At 34.6% G+C, this 22,504-nt stretch overlaps 1 non-coding gene across 1 annotated transcript; it reads right to left on the bottom strand.

The window, feature by feature from the left end:
* Window positions 1-4,129: 4,129 nt before the first annotated feature.
* LOC141658223 (small nucleolar RNA R71) lies at window positions 4,130-4,236 on the bottom strand. The gene has a single exon (XR_012549121.1). It is a non-coding gene; the product is annotated as a small nucleolar RNA R71 (small nucleolar RNA).
* Between the last annotated feature and the right edge of the window lie 18,268 nt (window positions 4,237-22,504).

Here is a 22,504-nt window from a genome sequence, read left to right on the forward strand (position 1 = left end):
GTGCACTTGGGTGTATGAGGAAAAGCTGAGACAAATTCCTATAGACCAACGCCATGTTTGCCTTATCTTGGTAACAATTAACTCGGTCAAATATATTTTTCATTAGATCTTGATTATTAAAAACATCATCAAGTTGGGCTTGATAACGGATGTCAGTGAGCTCAACTTTGACAAAGGGATCAAATGAGAAACTCATAGCCTCTTTTTTTTTCTCTTACGTAATTTTCGGCAAAAAGTGCTTTATCTTCTGCAAGAATATTGACTACCCACCCCTTGCACCAATTGACCATACTTGGCTATGTATAAGTAATTGACCAGTAAGGTAGAAACCAGAGAATGACCTACAAGCATCACAAATTGAACTCTAGAATGAAAAAAAGCATAAATAGAAACTAGTAAGGAAAAGAGTACAAGCATTCCGTCATTTGAAAATATCACATTAAGGTCTAGAATTCAGAAAATCAATAAGATAAACTCAACTTAGAAGGACAAGATTAGAAGCATGTAGTACAGGTATTCCATCCAAGTTTAGAGAGAGAACACTCTATGTATACAATAAACTCAACATACTATATGCATGTACAAGGTTGTTTAATGCACATAGATCGCTTTTCCATGCACCTAGCTACAAGGGTACTTCATGTACTGACAAGGTTATTGTAGTCTATCATTATTTTGGAGTAAGGGATAAAAGACAAAAACAGACGAAGCTATGCAGATTTTCTTACTCAAAGTAATTTGGTCAACAACATCATTTATGCTTGAATTTGTTGGTTTTCGTGTGAAATAATCTTTCACTAATCTACCTCCTTTTATTGGTGGTTTTTTACTGGTGGTTTTTTCTTCATTGCAACAGTCTTTCGCCCCATATCTGTGAATGCATTGACTGATATTTTAACACAGGTGAAAATAGAAACGCAAACTGTTGGACAAAGCAGATGTTGAAGAGCTTGAAACACAGCACATATACCAGACTAAATATCCATTGTTTAGAAACGATATGTGAACAAATTCTGCAGGAAGACGATGATATGCAGCTTAAGTACCAACTTCAAATGTATACAATTTTAGGAGCAGGTCAACAAAATCTAGGTTAATTTAACAACAAAAAATCGATTCGAACTCAAAATGTAAACAATTTTAGCAGCAAATCCACAAATTAGAAGTTGATAACTAATAATCAAATTTTCAAACTATTATAAACTGTAGGAAAATGATGTAAACAAAAGTTCAACAATTTCAGAGCATAAAAATTCAGCAACAGCAACTACTAATTGTAATTAGAAGTTTCATTATGAAGAATTTAGCAATTACCTAAACCTAATAACATGTTATATGATTGGCGAAATGGAATAAAGCATTTTCGCAGGTTGAAAATTAAAAGTAACAAAGGACATGTTGAATTAGGGTTCGAGTATTGCTTAATTTACTGAAACTAAGACTACATCAGAATTTGTCATATAACAACAATTAATTAGCTTGATTAGAGAAACTACAAGAAATTAGGGTTAATAACAGAACAAAAAATTGTTGAATATGAGCTAAAATGACATGCATGAACTAATTAGGGAAAGTATGGAGTGAAATGGCCATTAATTTGAGGAGGAGAGTACCTTAATATGAAGGTATGAACCTCGTTGATGGCGGTTTAAGCGGATTAGAGGTCCGAAAATGGTGCTGATGAACGACTTGAAGCTAACTTAAGAACCGAATTCAACAACAATAATGATCGGAGCGCATGATTGATGTGACTCATATTTCAACACATTTAGTCCCCGAATTAGCCTCGTTCCATACTTTCTAGCATATATTAGGGTCATTTCTTATCTTTAGTTTCCCATTTTGCATATTCTTTGAGGATTGCTAACCTTGCATTTATGGAGCTAAATGGAGCTAAATAAATTGCATCTAATGACCAAGCATCGAAGAGGAGACCGACACTAGAGGCCTAAGCAATTAAATAAAGTTAAATGGGCAATGATGAAAATATCCTTACATCCCCAACACAATCCCCGTGGATTGGTAAGGAGCCAAACAAGAGAAAAATCTTGTGCCACGATCCGAGCAGCCCAAGCTCAAGACGAGTAGATCAGAGCAACGATTCGAGCATCCCTGAGCATGATCCGAGCATATCATAGCACGATCCGGGTGAGCGGATCTTCTTACAGGATAGGCCGTGCTTCAGGTAAGGACGAGCGGATCCTGGTGGGAGTTGCAAGCGTGATCCGCGCATGTCCCTCGGGAGTTGAAATTCCTCAAGCTTCTCTTAGGGTCTTAATAGTCATTTAAGCCCTTAGTAACCCTAATCCGTGTACTTAATTTTAGTATAAATACCCCACTGTACTACCTAGATTATAATCAATTCTTAATGAAGTTTTTATCAACTCTTAATCAAGCTTTAATCAATCCTTAATCATCTCTTAATTTAGTTGTAATACACATTTAAATATTAATCATATCTTAATCTTTCCTTAATTCTCTCAATTGTTCTTACTTTTATTTGGGTAATTAGAAGATTATTTGGGTTTATTGGAGGATTGACAACCTTCCATCAATGATAAAGTACTTCTATTATTCTTTGCTTTATTATTTTGATCATCTCCATAAGTATAATTCCTTTTTACCCTTGTTTAATTATTGTTAATCATATCATTTATTCATCATGTTTTGCTTTGTTAGTATGATTGACAACCTTATTAGCATGCTAAACTTGATCATGAGTGAGTAGTTCTTTAGCTAGGGTTAATGAGGAATTAGGGGAAACAAACATGGGAATTGATCTATGTTTAATCTAATATGTTTTTGTAATTAATTTGTTTGCTTGTTGTGATTTCAACTTATGCACATGTGATGTTTGATGAAATTCGAGCCTATGAATCCTTGCATTTTTTACCCATCTCTTATCTTTTCAATGAGGATTGTAAGACATAAACCAACATTAGACCATGCATAGAGTTGAATAGGGGGAGACTAAGTCAACTTGTTGGTGTTGTACAGTGTAGACGACTCGGCTCCGGGACCTAAATCCTCCTAGGGATTGTAAGATATACACTATCTCGATCCCATCACAACAATAAGTGCTTGCATCTATTTAAGAACATGTTTGTATGATCTATTTCCATGAAGCCTCTATGAACCCATGGCACCCTAGTGCTTTTAAGCAATTGTTTACTGCCCCTTTATTTGCTTTATTTAATTTACATTCATCTTGTTGATTAGTTTAGACTACATCTCATCTCAACCCTATTTGTGACACCCTAAGACATAGCTACTTGTAATTGAAAATCCTGCATCAATACCCGTTCCTTGGGATCCGGCCTTTACTTACCTCTTTACTAAGAGTAGTTTGTGAAGTTTTAAATATTGTTTTGGTTGGTAGCTTTTGACGACGAGTTTAAACCACACCAAAAATGGCGCCGTTGTTGGGGACGGTGTTCAATTGATTTAATTTTCGTTAATTGTTTTTAGTTGTGTCTTTCTTTACCTTAGGGGAATCAATCTCCTCAAGGTTGTTCTAATAGTTTTCGAGTTGTTTGATATTTTCCATGACTAGGAGATCACAAGATAATCTATTACCTATTGATTTCGAGATTGAAAGGACCTTAACCAACAATAAAATAGTTGCTAGAGGTACTTCAAGAGTTGTAGTTATTGGTGAGATTGTGGACATTCAACCAAATAGCATTGAGTTTGTCCACCCTTTTGCAAGAGAGGAGAGGATAACCCAATTCAAAACCCATCACAAAATCAACCTACAATGCCTAAATTTTCATCACATTCCGTACCAACCGAGGAGAACCTACCAAACGGTATTCCTACACCACCACATTTAACCGGTAATTTCATTGCCAAATCCGCATTCATACAATTAGTTGAAAGAAGTCAATTTGGAGGGATGCCTAGTAAAGACCCTCACTCATATATGGAGACTTTTTGTGACTATTGTGATGCAATCTCTCAAACCGGAGCTACTCAAGACCAAATTCGATGGGTATTGTTTTCTTTTTCTTTGATTGGTACCGCAAAGCAATGGTTGAAGAGCCTAGACAAGGCTACCCTTGGTATTGATTCATGGAAGAAGTTAGCACTTGCCTTCTACAAAAAATTCTACCCTCCGGAGAAGACTACTATGTTGAGAGCCCAAATCACTGGGTTCAAACAAAGGGATGAGGAATCATTATATGAAGCATGGGAGAGATTTAAGAACACTTGTTGTTCTTGTCCACACCATGGACTTAGTGAGTGGTTCCTTGTGCAACAATTTTGGAACGGCCTATATGATGATTCCCGCAATGTTCTTAATATGGGATGCAATGGGATGTTTACCGAAGTTGATGACAATCAAACATGGGCCAAAATCGAAGAGATGGCGGTTCATAATTCCCAATATAGTAGGCCTCGAAAGGCCACTAGAGGAGGAAAGCATGAGGTACACTTCATCACTCAATTGGGTGCTCAACTAAGTGCTCATATTGACACCATCAATTTGAAGTTTGAGAAGGCCATGGCTAAGCTTGATGAAGCTTCCAAATCACCCAAACAACATGTTTATTCTATGGTGGCATCATCCTCAATCCCAAGTGGAGTATATGAAAGTTGTGGAACCTTGGGACATGACCAAAGTGAATGTAGGGGAACAAATGAACAAGTTAATGCTTTTCAAGCATACAAGAGTGGTACCCCTTATTCCAACTACTATAATGAGAATACCAAATTTCATCCAAATCTTTCATACAAGAGACAAAATGTCCAAAACCCCCAACCCACATACACCCCACCTCCAATGAGAATCCAAGCTCAAAGACCCTTTTTTCAACCAAAGCCAAGGTTATCAAAATCAACCTTCCTACAACCAATCAAATGACCAAAGCTTTGATGTTCAAAAAGCGATCCTCCAAATGCAAAAGAACCAACAAGAATTTTTCACCCAAATGCAAAAAGATAGCCAAGATAAGAAAATCACTATCAACAACATTCTTGCCCACACCAAAATGTTAGAGACTCAAATGACTCAATTAGCATCTTGTAGCTCTCAAAGACAAAAGAGGCAATTAACGCCTCAAGGTAATTCCCCAAGACATGAGACGGTTAATGCCATCCATTTGAGGAGTGATACAAGATATGAGGGGCCGAAGAGGCCAATTGATGAAGATATTGTGGATGCTAGTGACAAGAAAAGAGTTGTGGAGAACTCTAAGGAGGTAGATCCTACTTCCAATGAACTTTCAAAGAAGAAGAATGAAGAGAAGGCCAAGGAAAAAGATCCTATTATGATTAGATTTCCATTCCCAAGTCGCCAAGCTAAGCCTAAGCTCGATGACCAACTTGGAAAGTTCATGGAAACAATGAAGAACTTAGAAGTCTCAATCCCATTCATGGAATTGATCAATCATGTTCCGGCTTATGCAAAGTACATGAAAGACATTCTTACCAAGAAGAAATCTATCCGAAAGTTGGAGACTATTGCCTTCACCAAAGTGACTAGTGCTATTCTTCAAGGGAGTTCCTCTCCAAAGCTTAAAGATCCAGGAAGTTTCTCTATTCCATGTACCGTTGGCGACACTACAATCAACAAAGCATTATGTGATCTTGGAGCAAGTGTAAGTGTCAAGCCATACTCGGTATTTAAGAGGCTTGGAATGGGAGAGCTCAAATGCACAAACTATAAGATTCATTAATCTCTTATTAGACACTTCTAATAACTATGTTAATTTAGTTTAGTCATAAACTAATAAGATCTTATGCATGCAAAATAAAAGGATACAAAGTAAAAAGAAATCGTTTAATCTTACATTGAGGGCCGAATGGATTATACTAATCGGTCTCCTACCAATTAGTCTTCTTAAGTAAATCCAAGTGCTCCAACAAAACCCTTAGATTCAATAGTAGAATCTACTCCTCAAGGATTGTGCCAAGGAAATCACTCTTAAATCCTATACTAATTTAGTACTAGAATTAGTATAAGAACCCTTAAAATAATAACTAATATTATGAGATTACTACTTCTAGTAATAGAGGAATAATATTAGAGATAGTTTGAGATTTTTCTTTCTTGTATGTTTAAAAATATTAGAGAGATAAGTTATTATCAAGGTAATAATCTTATATGAATGAATTGTGTGAATTAGAAGAGAAAAACTCTCTCAATTCACAAGGGTGGCCGGGTAGGTTGGGGGAGTGTGCCCAATCCATGCACATATTTGTTCTTCTCAAGATGCATAGGGTAGGGCTAGGTTTAGGTCTATTTTAGAAACATAATCATTGTGTCTAATTCTCAATTAGAGCAACAATTAAGTCCTAAAACTACCCATCCCCTCCACTTACACGACACGCACACAATATTAAGGGGTACCATTTTAAGTTTGTCAATTTTCAATTTGTATAATATGACATATTGGACATGCTACTAGACATGTTGTTTAATAATGCATTTTTTAACTTATTAAAAATCATTATATAAAAAAAATAAATCACATGCAAAAATTAACAAGTAATTCTCAATTATAATTACTTAAAATCGGTCATAGAATTATAAATCACAACTTGTATTTATAATAAACCATTCATTCTTATTTAATTGTTTCATAAACAACAAATAAACCTTAAGTAATAAAACAATTAAATTACTTAGTACGAATCTTATTTAATCGAATTACAATAAGATACGTATTATTACTCACAAAATCATTTGTTCAATTTTAAGGAATTAACACTTGTATCAACATACAATTAATTAATTAATCAATTACGAGTGTTACCCAAGAGGTATGACCTTAAGGGATCAACTGATCACAACCGTCATACGACAGTAATGTCAAACTCTAGTCAGCCAATCATTACCGATTAATGTGGATCAGTTGACAATAAAATATTACTTTTCCTTTAGCATTCTTAATATGAGATTTAAACATGTGATCGCATTATTGTCGAGGACACATATTCTAACAATCTCCCATTTGTCCGCGACAAGTGTGCGTCACCAATTCTCTTGTCCTATTACTATCTCTCACTCAATACAAGGTGTCTTGCAGGTCGTACTTGCATTTGATCATATCAAGAGTGGTTTCCTCGATCTGGAGAATAACTGTCTGACCGGAATTATCTACCATAGATACCTTCCGAGCGTGGCCACGCATTTCCAGTTCATTACTCCTCGAGTGGCCTTGAGATATAAGATAACCCTGAGAGGGATGGAAAATTCCTATTGCACTCTTCCCTTCGAATAGCCACAGCTCATCATGACCCTAAACATGCCTATTAGACCCCAATTACGAAGGTCGCATAACAGAAATCAAAATCACTCTGAAACTGTGCCACCTTAGGCGAATAGTCTTTAGTCAAAGAATCGACTCATAAGAATACTATAGTAGCTCTTGCCATGACCAGGCTATAAAAATTTCCAGAACTCTATAAGCGGTCATAGTGTCCCTCACAGTCTGCCTACGTGATCGACTAGTCATCTCTCATGACTCTATGGCATTTGAACTCGCCATCAATTGCATCACATTCCAGTTACTTCGAGATGTCACCTCATATAAGTAACTAGGGGTGAATACTATGTTAATCCAGTTCACTTTAATGGGGTTCAATATTGTCTCAACAACCCATTTGGATGTAACAAAGTACAAGATGAGTTAACGATAACTTAAATAATAAATGTGATTATCACATACGAGCAATCAATACCATATTAATATATGTATTATAATCATAAGTGCATTTATACACTTGTTAAATGCAATAAAAGTTTAACTTGTGAACATACCATGTGTCCAAGTGTTCAAACTTTATGAATTGCGATTTCCTTCAATTTTATGTTATCCCTTATAGCATGAATTTTACTAAGTACATATCTAGATTTCATACTAGACTCAGGTTCTTTAACCTGAAATAAGCTCTCACTATTATCATATAATTTGTGATGTGGGTTTCGGTGGACAACACTACTTGTAGTTTTTAAAGTTCACCACCTAATCACAACGTACTTAGGTTCATTTCGTAGAATCTAGCAATGGATGATAATGAAATACCCTTTCTAGTCAATATCTCCTTAGGTCAATAAAACCAGCCTAGGATTTTCACAAATCCAAATGAGTTTGGAAACTTGAGTTCGTGTAACCTCTTAACACACAACTTATTACTCTTCCAAACTCTAGAACAAACCATTATATCTCCTTGAGAATTCATGACGGTTCCTTAAGGCTTACCAATGAATCTCATATGGGTTAACTTGTTATCGACTTATCATGCTCCAAGCATGTGATTCATCTAGGACATGCGCATTATGGCATACATGATTATATTAATGGCGGAAACATTAGTAATCGAGTTCATGTAGACAACAGTTCTTAGGTGCAGCAAATAACCATGACCCTATTATGGTAATTCTATATTCATCGATATGAATAACCTACTTAACTTGTTGATATCTTTAAGATCAAGGATTATTATCAACATAAGATACCCATCTAAGTGCCAATCCGACATCCCATGTTATAATAGATTCACATAATGTCCAATATCATCCAGAATTGAAAACCTAAATATTTCTTAATAAAAGACAGTATATGCTCGTCATTCCCAATGAGTAATATGTTATACAATTCATGAAGGATGATTACTTCCACTAAAATTCATTTCTAAACATGACTGTCTCTAACTCCCACTCAATCTCACATGTTTCGTTATTGACAACTCATTCGAAACATTACATGAAATGGAATAATCATTGCTTTTCTAAGTATTATTTAAAACCATACTAATATGTCATTCACATATCCCTTTCAAAATACCCATTTGGAAAGTGGTTTTAATAACTTACTTATTTCCATAATGAGGTATAGCAATGATTTGAATCTTTAGCATAGTTAACAATTAACTTAGCTTTCGTAGACATCGACGTGCCTCTCTATGCAACTTTTAATCATAAGTTTATGACCAATCCCAAATAAATTCATTTACTTGCATAGATACTATTTTAGTTTCATAAGGCTCTTAAGTAAAATGTCGAATTTTAAAATCTCTAGTTATATTCACTTCATAGATCATAATCTAAATTTCCCAAAGAACGCTTTTGTTTGGTGTCCTTACGTAGTTTCCTTAAGAACATCTTCTTTTGTTCTCCTCATGTAGTACCCTTAAGAACGCCTTCTTTTGGTGTCCTCGTGTAGTTACCTTAAGAACATCTTCTTTTGGTGCCCTCACGTAGATCCCATCAAGTCATGGTTTGTGGCTAAATTTACTCCCACTCTATCTTTAGGACAAATGCCCTTTTCTCCAAAGATAGCTTTTGAGCCACAAATAATGATGGTGAAGGAGGAAAACTTATCACATATCACCTTTATAGTGATTTATTCGAGATATGTTGAAAAGATAATATAGACTAGGAGATTTAAATTTGATAGGTGTATCAAATAAGGTTGGTAACGTTCCCTAGTGTGAGTTCAACAACTCAATCATAACTTCATAATTGATCTTACGTAGGTAAGTTGTGACTTTAGTTACAATGGCATAAGGAGAATCAAATTCATAGCTTATGGACATATAATGACTCGATCATTATATTTATCTAATGATCAATTTAAGTCGATAATCTTATGTTTCTCGATGCAAGTAGTGTATATTGACAAGTTTTAGAACAAACGATACGATAAAGTAAGTGACTTGGGTTGCAAACCAAGTCACCAATATCCAAAATACAACCATTGTTTAAGGAAACAACCAAATTTCCAAGTCGAACGAGGAAATCAAAATAGTTCTAAAATTTCAAAATACAACATGAAAATAAAGACAAAGCAAAATAAAGCCAAGCTTCCATTGATCTAGCACCATGGGCGACTACATCTAGCTTCCCTCATGATCTTCTAGGCTTGATTTTCTTTGCAATTGTCCTTGCTAAGATGCCCTAATTACAATAAAAAGGGTAATCATTACAACTTGTATCAAAATAGCAAAGTTGAGTTCGAAACATAAAAGATAGGGATAGTTATTTACCTACTGGAATACCTTTTCCAGCTTTTATATCGCCAAGGTACTTTGGACAATTTCTCTTCCAATGCCCAACACCATTACAATAGTGGCATCTGTCCCGGACGGGGCACCCTTCTTGGGCTTAGAGGAGCTAGCTTCACAAGCCTTTCCTTTGTTTTTGTAGGGAGTTTGCTTATTTCCCTTATTGCCACCTTTCTTGAAATTCCCTTTGCTCTTTTGATTATTGTTGAGCACATCCTTGGTGGTGCTAGCATTTAGCCCCATGTCCCTCTCGGCTTGCACAAGCATTTTATGCAATTCATCGAGGGAAACTTTCAAGTTTTGCATATTAAAATTCACCCTGAATTGAACATATGCCTTAACCTTGTTCAAGGAATGAAGAATTCGGTCAATGATGAGTTCTTTGGGAATCTCTACCTTTTGCAATTTCAGAGTCTCAACATGCTTCATCAACTTGAGCACATGAGGGCTAACTTTTTGGCCCTCCTTGATGTTGAGATCAAAGAATATGGATGCCGCTTCATATTGAATGATCCTCAGAGCTTGTGAAAACATGGTCACAAGCTTCGTATAGATCTCACAAGGGGTGCTAATCTTTATAGCAGTCCTTTGGAGTTTGGCCTCCATAGAGAAGATACACACATTTTTGATCACGGCCAACTCCTTTTGGTAAGTCTCATAGGCTTGCCTAGCGGTGGGGGTAGACCTAGCGTTATGTGCGGCGGGAGAGGCCTCGGTAAGGTAACAAAGCTTATCGTCACCCTCCGCGGCCAAGCGAAGTTGAGCGTCCCAATCGGCAAAGTTGGACCCATTCTTTTCTAATTTACAACGATCCATGAAGGATCGGAGCCATGAAACATTGTTGAGAGTGTTCGAGCTAGTGGTTGCGGTTAAAATTGGAGTTGCCATTGTAATTGAGAAAACAATTTCGACTACAAAATAGGAAGTGAAGGAATTAATAAACATTTATCGTTTTAATAATCCTTGTAAACATTTTAACAAGTTTTAAACATTTATATAGTGACCTCTACCCAACTACTATAAATGATCCCGAGATCCAAATTCATATCAATTCGGGCACGGTGAGCTGATTCATCCCTTATCAATATAACTCGGTGGATTAACTCTTTAATCGATTCTACTTCTAGAACTCTCGGTCGATAACATTACTTTAATATTTATCTTTAGCCCGGAACACATGCGACTACGGTCACGAATACTTCCGTTGAGCTCAATCCAAATTTCGATGTAATAATAATTTACTACCCACTTACCAAACGTAACAAGTTTAGCACCCCGGTGAGCCAAGCCTACTTCCTTATGAAATTGGGACTCAGGGTTCTTCTATTTGTTAAGGCTAATTCTCAATTATTATTTAGTGACAGGTCTTGTCAATTTATTATCTATCACGTTTTAAGTAAACTAAAGCGGTGAACTACGATAATTATAATTGACACGGTCGATGACTCGATAAAAAAAATGATATGCATGTGTAGTTATGGCGATTTGGCTATGCATGCAAACATATAAAACAAATGCAAAGCAAAAACGATAAAATCCTACTATGGCCTTCCTAAAATAGTAAATCTATTAAACTATTTACAAATTCGGAAACCAACTCATCTGGTCCCTTGAACTTCATTTGGCACGCACTCCAAGGCAACACCGTCTTTGTTGGACTGCCTTCTCGAATGGCACCGTCTTCAAGGAACTCCGGAATAAATAAATTACATAGCTTTTCTACTTTATACATTATAAAATGAAAAAAAAAAAGTGATACAAGATCACAATAATTATAGCCAAATTGATATCTTCATTCATTTCGGGAAATACCAATTAAAAACTAAGGTCATACTAAATACAAATTACATAATTCAAAATTATATTAAATAAAATATAACAATCATACAAAAAATGCAGCATTAATATATGTATGAAACATGCCATGTGATGTGCTAAATCGCCCTATTTTAAGCTAATATCGTATATTCGGTCCGGTTTTATGGATAATTGTGACTATTAACTTATTAAAATCACACAATATTACATAAATCAAATCTATGTCCAAGTTAATTATCCTAACCTTCTTAGTATTCAAAAATTTAGTCTTCACTAAATATTTGACAATAATTCAACTTGATATTTTATTATTGCTCTTTATACACTATTATTCATAATAATAAAGAAATAATTCCCAAAAAGTCATAAAAATTCGAAAATTTCAAAATCAAAATTTTTTATATTCTGGAAAATTCCAAACATTCCAAAATTATAATAAAAATTTTCTCGTAGATTATTTTAATTAATTTCACAAATAAATCGTATAAAACACAATTTTAACCCTCTAATTCCAAATTAAACATAAAATTATGCAATAAATCAAAATTAAAATTTTTAATATTCTACATAAGTTTCTAGAACCTGTAAATGACAAATTTTTAAGTCCAAAAATCGAATTTACACTTATGACTATTTAAAGTTGTTATTTATCAATTTATATCACATAAAAACTAATAACCATTTAAATCATATGAAATTTAACATGAAACTTTAGATCTGATGTTCATATCATATATACAACATTGGAAAAAAAGTTCATGCCATAAAATTCATTTTAGCTATTTTTGCTAAAATAGTCACTATTTATGTGATTTTTACATCTAAAAATCATAAATCATGCAAAATAAAACCATTTTATCTCAAAATTTACATACAGTGTGTAAATATTGCATGTGACAACATACTAAAATTTTACGGGCATTAACGAAGTCTAACCATTTTTTAACCAAAATACCTCCATTTAATCAATTTTTATCATGTAAAAATCATAAAACATGCAATATAAAGCCATTTTATACTAAATTTTACATACAATGTGTAAAATATGCATCTGAGGTCGTGTAAAAATTTCAAGGCCAGAATCATAGTCTAACTAATTTTAGTATTTTAAGTGATATTTTATTCAATAAAATGTAATAAAAATACTAAAAATCATATGAAAGAGCGATAAAATACCATAAATCATCAAAATGACCTAAAATCAATTTAGGACCAGAATGTTATTCATGCAAAAATTTTGTGGCCTTTATCATCATAAATCACAAAATACAAGTTTTATATGTTAACATTTTAACTCGGAAAAACTAAACCGATTATGCATGCGATAACTCTTGCTCTGATACCAATTGTAAGATTTATTAATCTCTTAATAGACACTTCTAATAATTATGTTAATTTAGTTTAGTCATAAGCTAATAAGATTTATGCATGCAAAACAAAAGGATACAAAGTAAGAAGAAATCGATTAATCTTACATTGAGGGTCGAATGGATTATACTAATCGGTCTCCTACTAATTAGTCTTCTTAAGTAAATCCAAATGCTCCAACAAAACCCTTATATTCAATAGTAGAATCTAATACTCAAGGATTGTACCAAGGAAATCACTCTTAAATCCTATACTAATTTAGTACTAGAATTAGTATAAGAACCCATAAAATAATAACTAATATTATGAGATTACTACTTCTTGTAATAGAGGAATAATATTAGAGATAGTGTGAGATTTTTCTTTCTTGTATGTTTAAAAACATTAGAGAGATAAGTTATTATCAAGGTAATAATCTTTATGAATGAATTGTGTGAATTAGAAGAGAAAAACTCTCCCAATTCACAAGGGTGGCCGGGTAGGTTGGGGGGAGAGTGCCCAATGCATGCACATATTTGTTCTTCTGAAGATGCATAGGGTAGGGCTAGGTTTAGGTCTATTTTAGAAACATAATCATTGTGTCTAATTCTTAATTAGAGCAACAACTAAGTCCTAAAACTACCCATCCCCTCCACTTACACGACACACACAATATTAAGGGGTACCATTTTAAGTTTGTCAGTTGTCAATTTGTATAATGTGACATATTGGACATGCTACTAGACATGTTGTTTAATAATGCATTTTTTAACTTATTAAAAATCATTATATAAACAAAATAAATCACATACAAAAATTAACAAGTAATTCTCAATTACAATTACTTAAAATCGGTCATAGAATTATAAATCACAACAACTTGTATTTATAATAAACTATTCATTCTTATTTAATTGTTTCATAAACAATAAATAAACCTTAAGTAATAAAACAACTAAATTACTTAGTACGAATCTTATTTAATCGAATTACAATAAGATACGTATTATTACTCACAAAATCATTTGTTCAATTTTAAGGAATTAATTAACTTGTATCAACATACAATGAATTAATTAATCAATTAAGAGTGTTACCCTAGAGGTATGACCTTAAGGGATCAACTGATCACCACCGTCATACGACAGTAATGTCAAACTCTAGTAAGTCAATCATTACCGAATAATGTGGATCAGTTGACAATAAAATATTACTTTCCCTTTAGCATTCTTAATATGAGATTTAAACATGTGATCGCATTATTGTCGAGGACACATATTCCAACACAAACATCCCTCCTCAAATGGCGGATCGATCAACAAAGGTACCTTTAGGGATATGGGAGGATGTGCCCGTGAGAATTGGCAAATTCTTCATCCCGGTAGACTTTGTCATTGTAGACATGGAGAAGGATTCCAACATTCATATCATCTTAGTAAGACCTTTCTTGCATACCGCCTGGAGCGAAATCGATTTGAAACATGGAGAGCTCACACTTGAGGTAGGGGACGAGACAATCACTTTTAATCTTGACAAAATAATGAGAGCTCCCCGACTACATGAGCCATGCTTCATGGTCGATCACTATAGCCGAGAAAGTGATAGAAAGAAGTTAGAAACTCTATGCAAAGATCAAGCCATGGGTAAAGAAACACCACCCATATGGAAGAAGAAAGTGGATGACCTTCAAGTAGCTATATTCGGAGAGCAAGGAACTTTCAACAACAATGAGAGCTTGAATAGCTCACCCATTATGACAAGTAATGAAGAAGGCCTCATTGGCCATGAGAACAAGAAAGAGGAGTTGCCCTTGTCAACTCATGACATCATTGGGGAACAAGCTAGTGAAGTTTGCGGTTTATGGGACGATGAATTTGAAGGATTGGTCAATCCTTATATTGGAAATGCTATGCCCTTAGACCAAGGCTTTGTGGATCCTTGTCATCACTTTGACTTGGAATGCAACAATGAAGAGAACAATGTGCAACGGTCTACCCAAGACCTCTATCATGAAAATGAGCAAGGCTTCGACTACTTCTACAAGGTGTTGAGCAACATCAACAACACCCTGGCTTTTCCCCTTTGACATCTCATCCAAGAATGAGAGTTTGGTGGATTCCTCCCTAAACCCCCATTTGTAAATATTCTAACCCCTTAACTCGCACTTTATTTCCTTTATTGCATCTTTGTCATTTTTGGATTTACATTTTTGTGCTTTGATCAAGATTTTTGACATGAGAGCAAGTGAGGGAGGTATTTTAACGTGTTTTGATGTGTAGTGTTTGATCAAGTGTGGGGATGGTAAATGCCTAGGCTAACCAAGCCTTTGTAGTGCACCCACAACATTTAACAAAGGAGAAGAAGAAAGAATGACATGGGAAAAGGAATCACCACGGGTAAAACTGAGCTCGTGGGAGCTGAAGAGGATCTGAGCGTCCCCAGCATGCATCCGAGCGTCCTGACCTTAGGACGCGGGTCCTGGGAAAGTTTGAATTGAAGAAATTGCCCTGTAACAAATTCCATTGGGTAAAGAATGACAATCTTGACAACAAATATGAGTGACTCATCAAAGAAGCTAAGTCCTTTATCTTACCTAGCAAGATTTGCCGCATCTCCGTCCGTAGCCCAAACTACCTATTACCCGTCTCCGAGGAAGCCGAAGTGATAATCAAACAACATAGGGAACCAATTCCAAATCCCTCCTCCTCCACCATTGTGACTCCAGCATACCCCTTTGCCTACCAATAATTCAAACCGAGTGTCTCTAATGTCATGGTAGGAAACGACTATTTGACCCAACTAATGCAACAAATGCATAAAGAAGCTCACGAAGACCGGGTGAATGCCTATCATGCCCAATATCCACCCCTTCTACATCTAGCTAGGCAAGGAATTCTTGATCCTTCATGTCCTTTGCCTAGTTGGGCGGATAGGGAGGTATTCTTCCCAAGTGCTTCTCAAGATGCCGAAATGGACAGTCGGTTGGGTAATGGAAATAAATGAGGTTTTTGTTTTTGAAGACGGGGAAGGTAATGATTCATGCCAAGAAGAAGAAGAGCAAGGTCCAAGTTCCAATGATGATGGAAATGGTGAATCCTCCGGGTCAATGGAGGTGGATGATGAAGAAGATAATGAAGAAATTGATGATGCAAGTGACGATGATGATGATGACGGCAATGATGCCGGTAATGAGGATGTCGCAATAAGCGACAATTGAGGGTTGACAAGGCTATTTGGAGGATACCACACATGCGGGGTTGATTAATTGGCTTCAACCTATTCCATTATGAGTTTCCTACACCTCCTTTACCTTTGTCTCTTTATCAAGTTTTTAATCTTTATCTTGAGTATTTGTTTTGAGTCCTAACAACATTTAAAGGACTCCCACCTCGGTTCCATTGAGATGTCTCATTTATTATTCCCGCTTTGAAAATCCAAAATGATAATTAGGATTCATGCATTGCATCCCTTCCTTGTGCATGAACTCCCTTCTTTTTTTACACTAGAAATAGTGTCTTACTTGGTTTTGGGAAGTTCAAACACAAAGGATGCGAGTTAATTCAAACTAGCTCTCCGAACAATAGACAGCATGCATCATATAGGGTAGAGTAGAATGCATCACTTATGTATATATGTCATATAGTTTGCATATTAGTGTAGAAATCATGCATTTTAATTTAGCTTGCATTGCATAATTTCCTATCGTTTTGGCCATTGAGGACAATGCACATACTAGTGTGGGGATAGGAAATTCTAACTTAACTTTTAAAATCAAAAATGATAAAAATTTCGAAAAACACAAAAATATGTTCTTTTATTTCACAAAAAAAAAACCATAAAAATTTGAAAATCCAAAAACATGTCCTTTCCTTTGTAGTGTAGAATTGTATATTGTGTATATACTTGTGTTTGTTTGTCCTCTTATCACATTGGATCGACTACGCCACATCCGAGGCATGAGGAATATGAAGACCACATGGTATAATCTTTCTGAATCTCTTTTTTCCTCTCTATGTTAATGACTATGTGGCTTTATTTTGGTTGATGCGGTACAAACCAATGTGATCTTAGGAGTTGCATGTAGTTTATATGGCATACTAGTTGATAGAAGCATATGCATTAGGTTGTATAAATGTTAGTTGCATCATGGCACGTAGTTGCATTTTAGGAAAAATTTTGTGAAATATCTATTTGGGAAACTTGACAAGTGTGTATATAAGGCCCTTGTAGATACTTTTTCTTCTTGAGACTTTGCTCATAAGAATACCTCTAAAACACCCTAGGATGTGTCATGCTAGTATCCTTTGACCCATGAACTAAGGCCTAGTCAAGAGTACATTGTGATGTGATGACTCCTTGGCTACCGTTTATTCCAAGGTGACCCTTGAAACCATGCAACCATCTTCCACTTCTATCATCATTTTTGTCAACAAAAAGGGAATAGGCACAAAAATTATCAACTTGAGTTCAAGTACCAAAATGAAAATCAAGAAGTTTGCACAAATTTGCATCAAAGAAAAGAGGAGTACAAAAATAAGAACTCATATGCTTCAAATAAAAGCACCCTTGTTACAAATTAAGGTGACTTTGAAAATGTTCAAAAAATGCAAAAGTTGAAAATTGTCAAGCATCAAATTGCCAAACATCAAAGAAATGGCAAAGAAAATTGTTCTCGAAAATGTCAAATGCCACAAGAAATTGGGGGGAATAACAAAACCAAAAGCAAACTCCCACTATGAAACTCAAAAGCATATTGATCCCTTTTTCATTGAACCCACTTTTGTGCATGGTAGAGAGGGGACGACCCTTCTTCTTGTCTAGGAAAAAGGGGGAATTCCGCGATCCTACAGTGTTTCTAACATCATAGGGAGTCTACTCTTGAAAAAAGCATTTGAGCGTCCCTGAGCATGATCTGAGCGCACCATAGCACGATCCAGGCGTCCCGACTGCCAGCCCGAGCGGATCTTCTTACAAGACAGGCCGTGCTTCAGGTGAGGATGAACGAATCCTTGTGGGAGTTGCAAGCATGATCCGCGCATGTCCCTCGGGAGTTGCAATTCCTCAAGCTTCTCTTAGGGTCTTAATAGTCATTTAAGCCCTTAGTAACCCTAATCCTTGTACTTAATTTTAGTATAAATACCCCATTGTACTACCTAGTTTATAATCAATTCTTAATGAAGTTTTTATCAACTCTTAGTTAAGCTTTAATCAATCCTTAATCAACTCTTAATTTAGTTGTAATACACATTTCAATGTTTAATCATATCTTAATCTTTCCTTAATTCTCTCAATTGTTCTTAGTTTTATTTGGGTAATTAGAAGATTATTTAGGTTTATTGGAGGATTGACAACCTTCCATCAATCATCAAGTACTTCTATTATTCTTTTCTTTTTTATTTGGATCATCTCCATAGGTATAATTCCTTTTTACCCTTGTTTAATTATTGTTAATCATATCATTTATTCATCATGTTTTGCTTTGTTAGTATGATTGACAATCTTATTAGCATGCTAAACTTGATCACGAGTGAGTAATTCTTTAGCTAGGGTTAATAGGGAATTAGGGGAAACAAATATGGGAATTGATCTATGCTTAATCTAATATGTTTTCATAATTAATTTGCTTGCTTGCTTGTGATTTCAACTTATGCACATGTGATGTTTGATGAAATGCGAGCCTATGAATCCTTACATTTTTTACCCATCTCTTATCTTTTCAATGAGGCTTGTAAGATATAAACCAACTCGAGCCTCATTAGACCATGCATAATTGAATAGGGGGAGACTAAGTCGACTTGTAGGTGTTGTACAGCCTAGACGACTCGGCTCCGGGACCTAAATCTTCCTAGGGATTGTAAGATATACACTAACTTGATCCCATCACAACAATAAGTGCTTTCATCTATTTCAGAACATGTTTGTATAATCTATTTCCATGAATTCCCTATGAACCCATGACGCCCTAGTGATTTTAATCAATTGTTTACAACCCTTTTATTTGCTTTATTTAATTTACATTCATCTTGTTGATTAGTTTAGACTACATCTCATCTCAACCCCATTTGTGACACCCTAAGACATAGCTACTTTCAATTGAAAATCCTACATCAATACCCGTCCCTTGGGATCCGACCTTTACTTACCTCTTTACTAAGAGTAGTTTGTGAAGTTATAAATATTGTTTTGGTTGGTAGCATTTGACGACGAGATTAAACCACACCAATGATCGGAGAGGGTGATGGGTGAGAAGAATTGTCGAAGAGAGAGGAAAAAAGATGAGAGAGAAAGTGTAAATGAGGAAATGAATTGAGATGAAAGGGTTCGGGTGCGCGTAGCTGCAAACAAAAACATGTCCATCCGTAATATTTTATTATTAGTATTATTAATATTATTAGTATTAGTATTAGTATTATTAGTGGTTCTCATGGTTCTCATCATCCTAGTGGTTCTCATAGGATCCCGAATATATATATATATATATATATATATATATATATATATATATATATATATATATATATATATATATATATATATATATATATATATATATATATATATATATATATATATATATATATATATAGAGGCAAGATCCGGTGAGTCCACCTATATATTTGAGTCCATGAGTCCATAAAACAATATCATGCACTATACAACACAATATCACGAATTTTTTTTTCGAAATTTTTTTTTTTTTATTATTTTTTTTCAATTTTTTTTTCAATTTTTTTTTTTTCAATTTTTTTTTTTCGAAAAAGTTTGTTTGTTTGTTTTTTTTTTTTTTATATGTAAGCTGTGATATTGTATTACAAAACAATATCACGATTTTTTTTTCCAATTTTTTTTTCAAAAACTTTTTCTTAATTTGTGATATTATTTAGTGTAACGTGTGATCTTTATGTTTGTGATATTGTGTAGCATAACGGGTGATATTATATTACAAAATAATATCATGATTTTTTTTTTGAGTATAAGCTGTGATATTGTATTATGGACTCACGGACTCAAAAAGATAGGGTGGACTCATGTGATCCTAATTATATATATATATATATATATATATATATATATATATATATATATATACTCAAAAAAAAGGATCAAGTGAGTCCACCTAAAATCCTTGAGTCCATAAGTCCTCTTTAGGGCCATTGAAAAGATGGGATAAGGGGCCGAGATTGAAGGGAAAAAGGAAGGGATTAGTGCAAAAAGAAGGGATTAATGCTAATGTAAGACAGTCTCTCTCACTACCTCACTAATCAACCTTTAAATTCACTATATAACCATTCTTTTTCCACCCACTTCTCTCTCCTGTCACACAAATATCATCATTCACATCTCTCTAAAACCAAAAAAATTCAGAAAACCAAAAAAATTCAAAAAATAAATTCCCTCCTCTCAGCCTCACCACCGACCATCCCACCCACCGCCACCCACCCACGCCCAACAACCCCACACACACCACCACCCAGCCGCAACAACAACCCACCAACCACGCCCCACAGCCACCTCCCTGCACTCGACACCACCAACCACGCACCACAACCCGACACCACCAACCCTCCAACCACCCACCACCACCCACGCACCACAACCCGACATCACCCTTTCTTTTTTTTTTCGGATCGCATCGCACGTCACCACCACAAACCCTATAACGGACCCGACACCATCACAACTTCCCACCATACGCGACTCCGACAACAACCTACAACCTCCCACCCGTCGCGACCCCGACGCAGCACTCCGACACCACCCTTTTTTTTTTCTATTTCAGATCTGCAATTAATGGTTGCCGTGGTTGGGTGACGTATGGTGGTGGTTGTGGTAGCATGGTGTTGTGGTTGTGGCGGGTGAATTAAGGGAGTGAGAAATGAGAGGAGGGAGGTGGCTGTGTGGTTGTGAATGAATTTCATTTTTTTTTAATGTGTTTGTCATTGTGTTTGGCGTTGTTGTGTCGATGTGTGTGTGTGTTTTTTTTTTTTTTTTTTTTCCAGCAATAAAGTGTTATTGTTTGTTGTTATTATTAGATTTGATGTTATAAAGTGTCGATATTTTTTTATGATTTATCGTTTTTGTCAGTTTTATCGTTTTCAGATTTTGTTTTCAGTTTTAAAATACGAAAAGTTTTTTAAAAATTTTTAGATCTACTTTTATTCTTAGATCTATAAAATAGATACTCATATTTTTTTTAATAATGTTACACCCATATTTCTTTACATTTACACTCATATTTCTTTACATTTACACACGTATCACTTTACATTTACACTCGTATTTACTTACATTTACACTTGTGTTTCCTTACATTTACACTTACATATTTTTTACATTTACACTCATATTTCCTTACATTTACACTTACATATTTCTTCACATTTACACTCGTATTTATTTACATTTACACGCATTTTTCAGATTTACACTCATATTGTCTTACAATTACACTCGTAGTTCTTTACATTTACACTCATATTTCTTTACATTTACACTCGTATATTTGTACATTTACACTTGTTAAATTTATATAGATTTGCACTCATATATTTTTGTGGATATGAGTTGGTGGTGGAGGACGACGGTGGTGGTGTTTGCTGGTAGTCGGACTAAAGTTTTACTCGTAAAGGACCAAAGTCACACTCAAAGGACCAAATTTACACTCTAAAATCTTCAAATTTACACTTAAAATACTACATTTACACTCATAAAATGTTAAAATTATATAAATTCAAAATTTTCGTCACAAAAAATAAAAAAAAATCAAATTTACACTCTTAAAATGTTACATTTACACTCGTAAAACATCAAATTTACACTTGTAAAATGTTAAAATTATAAAAATTCAAAATTTCCGTCACAAAAAATCAAATTTACACTCTTAAAATGTTACATTTACACTCGTAAAACATCACATTTACACTTGTAAAATGTTAAAATTATATAAATTCAAAATTTCCGTCATAAAAAATCAAATTTACACTCTTAAAATTTTACATTTACACTCGTAAAACATCACATTTACACTTGTAAAATGTTAAAATTATATAAATTCAAAATTTCCGTCACAAAAAATCAAATTTACACTCTTAAAATTTTACATTTACACTCGTAAAACATCACATTTACACTTGTAAAATGTTAAAATTATATAAATTCAAAATTTCCGTCACAAAAAATCAAATTTACACTCTTAAAATGTTACATTTACACTCGTAAAACATCACATTTACACTTGTAAAATGTTAAAATTATATAAATTCAAAATTTCCGTCACAAAAAATCAAATTTACACTATTAAAATGTTACATTTACACTCGTAAAACAT

This window comes from Silene latifolia, chromosome 5 (genome assembly GCF_048544455.1).
Source record: "Silene latifolia isolate original U9 population chromosome 5, ASM4854445v1, whole genome shotgun sequence".
In the NCBI taxonomy this organism is placed as follows: Eukaryota; Viridiplantae; Streptophyta; class Magnoliopsida; order Caryophyllales; family Caryophyllaceae; genus Silene; species Silene latifolia.